The following is a 9511-nucleotide window of genomic DNA, read 5'->3' as shown; positions in this document are numbered from 1 at the left end:
TTGTCCTACTCAGCTCCTCTGAGTTTCCAGACCTGAAGGCAGTGTTCCTGGCTTCCAGCAGGGTACGCACCTCTGCATTCAGCCAAGGTTTTCTGTTTGGGTAGCTTTTAACATTTCTGATAGTGGAGACTGTGTCAGTACATGTACTAATGTAACCCAGTACTGAGGATGTGTATTGGTCAAGATCAAGCGAACCTCCATTTTCAGCAGCTTCTCTGAAAACCTGCCAGTCTGTTCGATCAAAACAATCTCTCAGTATGGGGCCACTGTCCTGGCTCCAACATTTAACTTTCTTTTGAACCGGTCTGGAGCGTCTCAGCGGGGGCATGTAAGCAGGAGCCAGGAAGATTGAGATGTGGTCTGACAGTCCTAGGTGGGGGCGGGGTTCGGCTTTGTATGCATCTTTTACGTTCGTGTAAACACGGTCCAGCGTGCGGTCTCCACGTGTCGGAATCGTCACATGCTGATTAAAGCTTGGGAGACAGTCCTTTAGATTCACGTGGTTAAAGTCTCCGGCTACCACATAAAGAGCCTCGGGGTGTTTGCTCTGCAGCGAGCTGATGATATCATGTAGCTCCTGCAGTGATTCATTAGCATTAGCGTCCGGAGGAATGTAAACAACTGTGATAAAAGTCACTGTGAACTCATTGTGAGTATGAATAAGAAAAATCCAAAAGTATTGTTTGATTCCATTAATAATATGGCATCACGTTCAATCCCTCTGGTGCCTATATTTACATTAGATGACTGCAATAAATTTTTAAACTATTTTGTTGAAAATACTGACAATTTCAGAGCAAGTATTAAACCACCTCTTGGTAACATCCCCAGTGCTGGCTCTAGTGTGCACCGGGTCCTCATTTACTCCTATCTTTTTAGAGGATGTTAAAGTTATACTAAATAATATTAAACCTTTTTCCTATGTGCTAGATTTTGTACCCATGTTACTGTTTTTAAAGGTGTCTGATATTTTTAGCCCATATATTGTAGAATTGATTAACATTTCTCTTTCAACCAGGTAATTTCCACATTTTTTGAAACAGTTTTAAGTCCTAATTTGAAAAAGCCCAATTTGGACCCCTCTGACCAGTTAATGGCCAATATCAAAACAGCCTTTTCTTGCCAAAATGCTGGAGAAGTTAGTGGCTGGGAAGCTGACTACTTTTTTGCAAAGTAATAATATCCCAGATAAGATTCAGTCTGGTTTCTGCAAGATGCACTCTACTGAAACTGCCTTTTGTAAGTCTCTAATGATATATTGATGGCTGCAGACTCTGGTCAGTGCAATATAGTGATTTTACTGATTCTATCATCAGCTTTTGACACAGTCAACCACAAAATTCTGCTACATTGACTCCAAAATGAGTTGGGGATTTTCTGGAATTTCTGGAATTCACTAATTTTCTTGTTAGCTATGCAACATAATTTTTTCCATGTTTGTGAATAACATACTGTCTAAGATCACTCCATTATTGGATGGTGTTCCTCAAGATTCAGTCTTAGGTCCCATTATGTTCCTTTTATACATCAGCCCCCTTGTAAATATTATCAGTAGCTTCAATAATGTGTCTTATCATTTGTATGCTGATGACATTTAACTGTACTGTTCCTTTTATGATTCAGAATTACACAAGTTAGTTGAATTGATAAATGGTATTTCCCATATTAAGGCCTGGCTAGCCAACAACAGCTTTCAGTTCAATTCTAGCAAGACTGAAACCCTGTTCATTGCTCCTGAACAGAAAGTTCCTTGGATCAAACAACACCTCGGTTCTCTGGGCTCTTCATTTCAGATGAGCCTCAGAAACTTTGGTGTTCTGTTTGACCAGCCAATGTGTTTGGACAAACATTCAAGACTTAAGGTAAGAAGTTGAGAAATATTTCTAAATTGAGTTTGTTAAAGTTACTCGTGTTTTGCCTTCTTTTCATCCATGATATATCCTCACTTCTAGTGTACCGCTCAACTTTGCTAAAGATCCAGGATTCGCTAAACAACGCACCAGTTTTTGGTAAAATTGGAAATTTTAAGACACCACCGCCCTTCCTGGCATCTCTGCCAGCCTATCTAAGCTGCACTACCGGGACGTTGCTACGCAACAAACGCCGCAGAAGACGTGGAAGGAGAGCGAGAGTCCTCGTCAAATTCAAATTCTACCTCTCCTCTCACAGTACGGTTGATCATCGGTTTCTACTGCAGGACTTACCTTCGGAATTTGGCATCTTCGACCTTGGTCGTTCCCTGGTTTATCGTCATCGATGCCTCGTTCCTGTTAACCCTGGCGTCAACTTTCAGTTTCCACCTTATCGCTCTGTGGGAACCAGGAGGGGGGACTGCGTGCAAAAAGAACCTCTGCCCGCTTGCCCGAGCAGCTGATGACATAATCGGCTGTGTACCAGCACGTGCAGCCCTGTTTAATGCCCGATCGCTCTCAAATAAAACCTTTATGCTAAACGATCTGATCTCTACTCATCGTTTGGATTTATTTCTGATGACTGAGACCGTCATTATCATTTTATATTTTCCGAGATCCTCCCACCTGGCTACTCCTATCTGAGTGCACCGCGTGTGTCTGGCCGTGGGGGCGGTCTCACTGCTGTGTTCAGTGATAAATTCACCTGCCGCCCGCTGCCTCCTAAAAACTACAGCAGCTTTGAGCTTCAGCTGTTTGTGATGGAATCTGCACACCCCCTGCTGTGTGGTGTTTTATATCGCCCACCAAAATATAATAAGGATTTCATTAATGAATTCTCAGAACGGTTAGCTGAACTGTTGCCAAAATTTGAGTTTGCTTTTATGTGGTGATTTTAACATTCATGTTTGCTGTCCCTGTAACCAACTCGCTGCTGACTTTCAAAGCCTTCAGGATTCTTTTAACCTGTCACAATCTGTGTCAGGGTCTACACACAGTCATGGTCATACTTTGGACTTAATCATCTCTCACGGCTTTCATGTATCTGTTATAGAAATTTTGGACACTTGTATTTCAGACCACTTTCCTATTATATTTCAATTTTCCACTCCTCCCCCAGTAAAAACTATGCTTCCAGCACGTCACTGCCGCTTCATCACTCCCTCCACTCCAGGTCAGTTTGCTGCTGTGTTTAGAAGCACTGACTTATACTCTGCTGAAAGTCTGGACTCATCTCTACATCCAGAATAATTTATCACCTCCTTTCAGTACACTTCTACAAATATCTTGGACTCCATTGCTCCTTTAAGACAGACTTCTACAAAAATCAAGCCAGATCCCTGGCTTAATGGTATCACTCAGACATTTAGACAACACTGCAGGAAAGCAGAACATAGGTGGAAGAAAGATGGGCTTCATGTGTCCCAGGACATACTGAGAGACTGTCTTTATGAATATTGAAAAGCTGTTAAGTAAGCCAAATCACAATACCTTTCCAATTTAATTTCTACCAGTTGTAACCGGCCCAGGGTTTTATTTAATACCATTCAGTCTGTCATTAATCCCTCAATCAATGTTCTGAAAACTGCTACACAGTCTACCTGTGATGGTTTTCTTGATTACTTTGTGAACAAAATAGACTCTATCAAGCAGAACATTGTCAGTACATATAATGCTGTTCAGTTATGTGCTCCCTCAATAACCTCTGCTGTGTTTGATCAGTTCGACCTGGTCTCACTACCTCACCTCATTAAGGTGGTTCAGCAGATGAAACCTACAAACTGTACCCTGGACATCATTCTGTAGTGAACTAAGCCTCAGGTCAAAAACCTGATCCTGGGACAGGAACTGTTATTTCATTGATTTGAGTCCAGAAACACAGATTAAGTTCCATCCAGAGACTTTCTAAGTGTGTCCTGCACTAATCAATTGAAAGAACACTCTCTTTCATATTATCATTACTATTTTACAAATGTCTTGATAATCAAAGTGTGTTTAGTTCAAACCATTTTAAATGTTGAAGTGAACTACTCATTTTAAATCAACTGTGAAACAGTATAAATGATTTTTAATCCTCATTCAAAGTAGAAATCAAGTTAATGTCTGTTACAAGAGTAATTATGCATTTTTTTGATCTTCTGCCTGAAATGAGCAAGTTGTGATATCGGTCAAAAGTGAAGGAACGGTCAAAAACATGTTTATCGGAACGAAATGTCATGTTTAACTTTTTCAGATAGAAAGAAGAAGACTGGCTCCTAAATGTCTCTGTTCTTCAAAACATCTTTCTGTCTGTTCTTAAACATCTACGCTTTCTCCTTGACTTTTAATGACCCTCTTACGTCACTAAAACCACACCCCGGTTGGTTCGTTCAACCAATCAGGAAGTTCCCAGAAGGAACCGGAAGTGACCTCTTTAAAAGGGTCGACACTTCCAAAGTTCTGAGCAGAACAAAGTTCCGAGCAGAACAAAGTTCCGAGCAGAACAAGTTCCAGAGGAGAACCAGAGTTGCAGGGAGAACCTCGAACGAGAAGCTCCGAGGAACAGAAGTTCAGGGCAGTTTCTAATGGAGTGACGAGAGTCCGTCGATGCCACGACGTCTCGCTGTGGCTCTACCCGACGAAAGCTCTGAACAATGAGGAAGTCAGTTCAGTGATGATCTCACGACTCCTGAGGTCACAGCTGTCCTTACGGAGACGCTGAAAAGCGTTGAAAGGCAACTCTACCCCGAGGCTGAACTATCGTCTGCAAAGGTAAAGAGTCGATCTTCAACTGCGAAGTGTACCGTGGATTAAGCTGCGTCCAAAGGAGCGTGTTTCTGGTTATAACAGACACATTCCCTCACCCATCTCTCTCCATTCAAACTCCTTCATTTTCCCATCTTTAAAACTCTTCTATCTGCCAGTAATTAATTCAGATATTTTCAGAAATATCTGTTGTATTTCAGTTGCAAGTGAGAGAATCATGGCCGTATGATTTTCTCAGTGCAAAGCTCATTAATTAAGCTGTGTTATTGCGTTCAATCAGAATAATCACGTGTACAATGTTTGATGTTAAATTTTGATTCTGTTAATAAATGACCACATTCATTTTGATGGGTCAAAGAAAATTAACGTCTCACGTCACTGATTACACCATCTCCCACACAGTATCTCTGTCACATATCTGTCAAGTAGCTCGAAAAAGAGAGAATCCGTTTAAATTAAGTATAATATCAGGTACTTGAACTAGTCCAGATATTATAACATGTAGTGGAGCTCCGAAGCTAAACGAAGCTAACCGACCTATTTCACTACAATTCCCTCTAAGATGTTCAAGCAGTCCTTGGATGTTATTGGTCCTTGTCTTCTAAGAATTATTGATAGCTGTCTAAGTTCAGGTTATGTCCCATCTGTTTTCAAAGATGCTGTGGTCAGGCCTCTTCTTAAAAAAAACGGGTTTAGATCCTACAGCTTTTTATAATTTTAGGCCAATTTCCCACTTATCGTTTTTATCCAAAGTTCTGGAAAAGGTAGTTTTCATTCAGTTGCAATCTTTTTTCGAACACAACTTGTTTGAAAAATACCAATCTGGCTTCAGACCCCGTCATAGGACTGAATCTGCTCTACTCAAAGTACAGAATGATATTCTTTTGTCCCTTGATGCCAAAAAAAACTGTTCTGCTGGTGATGTTGGACCTCTCAGAAGCTTTTGATACTGTAGACCATCAGGTCCTAATCACTCGTTTGGCTCAGCAGGTTGGGGTTAAGGGAGTTGTGCTTGAGTGGTTTAAGTCCTATTTAACATACAGAACTTCCTCTGTTATGATTGGTGATCTGTCCTCTTATTCAATCTATTTGACCTCTGGCGTACCGCAGGGATCCATTCTGGGCCCTGCTCTCTTCTCACTTTACATGCTATCGTTAGGACCCATCATTGCACGCCATAATCTGTCTTCATCTGTATGCAGATGATCTACAAATCTATCTGCCGGTCACTCCCAGTTCCTCACTCAGTTTAAACTCTATTGCCAGCTGCTTAAACGACATTAAGCACTGGCTGTCTCAGAATTTTCTCCACCTAAATAATGATAAAACTGAATGGATTTTATTTGGTGCTTCCAGTAATTCATGCAACATCTCTCCCAGTATAGGTTTTCCGCTCCCCCACTCCAAGCAGGTGGTAAAAAAATCTAGGAGTGGAGCTTGATCCCCCAAACTCTGATGGACAAACTATTCACATTAGGACTAAGCCCCTCCATTTGCAACTGGGTACTAGACTTCTTAACAAACAGACCACAGTTAGTGAGGATCCACAACGTCTCCTCCTCCACCAAAACCCTCAGCACTGGCTCTCCTCAGGGATGTGTGTTGAGTCCCCTCCTGTTTACTCTGCTCACGTACGATTGTGCAGCTATGCATCCAGGATGTCACATTGTAAAGTTTGCAGATGATACAGCGGTGGTGGGATGCATCACAAACAATGATGAGTCAGAGTCAGAGTCAGAGTCAGAGTTTCTTTATTGTCATTCGCACCTCATGTGGTACATGTGGTGGAGCGAAATTATGTACACAGGGTCCCAGTTACATCCAACAATAAAATGTATAAGAAAAACAGTAATAACATCTAAGATATGAACTAAGAAAAACATCAACTAAATATACACTAAGCACTCATAACATAAAACATTGAACATCAGCACAAACATGAACATGAGTCTGTGAGCAGATGTGCACGCATGGACACATCAACATTGAAACAGATCAGCAGCAACATGAAACAGATCAGCAGCAACATGAAACAGATCAGCAGCAACATGATATGGTTTTTCACAGTGATTATTCTAGTTAGAGATTCATGAGTCTAACAGCCTCAGGGTAGAAGCTGTTCCTCAGTCTAGTGGTTCTACACTTAATGCTCCTTAACCTCCTTCCTGAGGGGAGTGGGGCAAAAAGTGTGTGTGCTGGGTGGGTGGGGTCCTTCATGATGCAGGTGGCCCTCTTCCTGCATCTGGAGGTGTAGATGTCTGTGATGGTGGGGAGACTGATTCCAACAGTCTTCTGTGCAGCCTTCACCACTCTCTGCAAAGCTTTTCTTTCTGCAGCTGTGCAGCCTCCATGCCACACATTGATGCTTGAGCACAGGATGCTCTCCACTGCACACCTGTAGAAGGAGGTGAGGACTGAGCTTCCCAGACCAGCTCGCCTCAGCCGTCTGAGGAAGTAGAGTCTAAAGTAGAGTCCAGCTATAGGCAAGAGGTGGAACACCTAGAGAGCTGGTGCAAAGAGAATAACCTTCACATCAATGTGAAGAAGACAAAGTAGATGATTGTGGACTTCAGAAGGAACAAATACACCTACACCCCCCTGAACACAAGAGGATCTGTGGTGGAAGTGGTCTCCAGCTACAAGAACTTGGGTGTACACATGAATGACAACCTCAGCTGGCAAGTCAATTCAAGTCAAATTTATTTATAAAACACATTTAAAACAGACATCTAAGTATTGTGAGATTCAAGCATTATCATATCTATTGTCAACCACTTCTCTCGTTATCCATTGTGAGTTCCTCATTAACAAAATTAAACACTGCTTGTGCTCACTCAGGTTAAGATATAAAATAGCTTGGATACACCAAAATTAACGAGTAGTTCTACCACAGCACATTTTGTTTTTTATTCAGACTATGCTGGCAGTATTACTCTCAAGTACTTGTATTTTGAGTATGATCATCTAGTATTAAACCCAAGATAAATTTATCATTTGGAATGGCACAAAGAAAATTTTAATTATGATGTGGTTGTTATAGAAAATTGAATTTATTGACAGGTCTCATGTCCTCATTAGAGATAGAATTTGTCATGTAAAAATAAAAGATGTTTAAAATATGATGTTAGGCCATGCTGCCATCCAAGTAATAAACTCTTCAAGCCAAGACAAAACTGCTGGAGGCCATGTCCCTTTTGTTAATGTAGTGAGTCACGTGGGTACGTGTCACTTGTTGTAGTATGACAATATATGAAATATATATGCATACAATATTCACGAGTTCTTCATCTTTCTGACTGTGTAATGCCGTGCATTGAATTTAACAGAAATGCGAACGAGAGACGTTATTATCTTTGACCCATCAAATGAATGGAGTCATTTATTTTCAGAATCAAAGTTTAACATCAAACATTTACATTAATTTGGCAAAATATGAAAATAATAACAGACAGTTTCACAAATAATGAACTTCAAATCACTCGGCGGTGATTTGAGGACTTTGCTTCAGATATTTCTAAAATATCTGTACTGATTTATGAGAGAGAGGTGAGTTTAAGATGAAACGGAGATTTATCTTACAGAGGAATATGTGAGGGAATTTAATCTGTTTGACCAGAAATTGCACGCTCCCATCAGGTATCTCAGCTTGTCCCAGGTACACTTTAGTCGAAGAAGAAACCGTTACCTTGTTGACGATAGATCACCTCAGTAAGAATCCTTCAGACTGATATCAGCGTCTCCGTTGAGAACAGCTAAAGTCCTTGGAGAGTCGTGCGTGGTTAGTTCAAACAGAATCATAATCCCAAAACGTCTCTGGATTCTCGGCAACTCTGACTCTTCATTGTCAGCAGCTCTCAGACTCTTTCAGATCTTCTCAGACTCCAACTCCAAAACTCTCCATAACTCTAGTTCTCTGGAATCTCTTGGAACCGACTGCACTCCATGAATTCCCCATGAATTCTCTTCTGAACTCCTTGAGAACTAACTGCACTCCATGAATTCCCCATGAATTCTCTTCTGAACTCCTTGAGAACTAACTGCACTCTACTAGAACCGGGAAGTTGTCACATTTTAAATGAGTTTACTTCCGAGTTTACTTTAGAGCTTTCTGATTCGTGGATGGACCAGAAAGAGGAGTGGTTTTGACGTAAGGTGTTTATCAAAAGTAGAGGTCAGAGAATGAAATTTGTTTAACAACTGACAGAGAGATTATTGCAAAAAGCAGACTTCGTGGAGTCTCTATTCTGATTATCTTCTCAAATAGTTAAACATGACATTTCTTCTTCAGTAAACATTTAGTTGACCGAAGCTTCAACTTTCACATACTTACGACTTGACTCATTTCAGACAGAAAATCAAGAAATGCATATTCAGGTGATTTCTTCTTTGAATGAGGAATAAAAATCATTACTTACTGTTTATGTAAAATAAAAATGAGTAGTTCTTTTCAACCTGTAAGCATTGAGTGAAAGTAACACAATTTGATTATCAAAACATTTGTAAGACAGTAATGATTATAAAGAATTGTCTTTTCTGCTTGATTAATTCAAGAAAGAAAGTCATCAGATGGCTCAGACTTATTCAGATCAATGAAAATAACAGTCTCTGTCCATCTGGTAGATTTGAGGTCATCAGGGTCAGATGAGGGTCAGATCATCAGGTCATCTGGTTCACTACATTAATAAGCTTTGTTTAAAATGCAATGTGCGACAATGCAAATGCTAGATAAATTATTCTGCTTGGAACTTTCTCTTCCCTGGGGTTTTCTGCCAATGCTTTTGTAATAATTTGATAGAAATCAACAAGATGAGATATTTTTGTCTAACTTTTTCTTCCATGACAGTTTATATATATAT

The sequence above is a fragment of the Nematolebias whitei genome, chromosome 1 (genome assembly GCF_014905685.2).
Source record: "Nematolebias whitei isolate Nwh7 chromosome 1, NemWhi1, whole genome shotgun sequence".
NCBI classification, from domain to species: domain Eukaryota; kingdom Metazoa; phylum Chordata; class Actinopteri; order Cyprinodontiformes; family Rivulidae; genus Nematolebias; species Nematolebias whitei.
The sequence above is the reverse complement of the archived record's forward strand: the minus strand, read 5'-3'. Positions refer to the sequence as shown.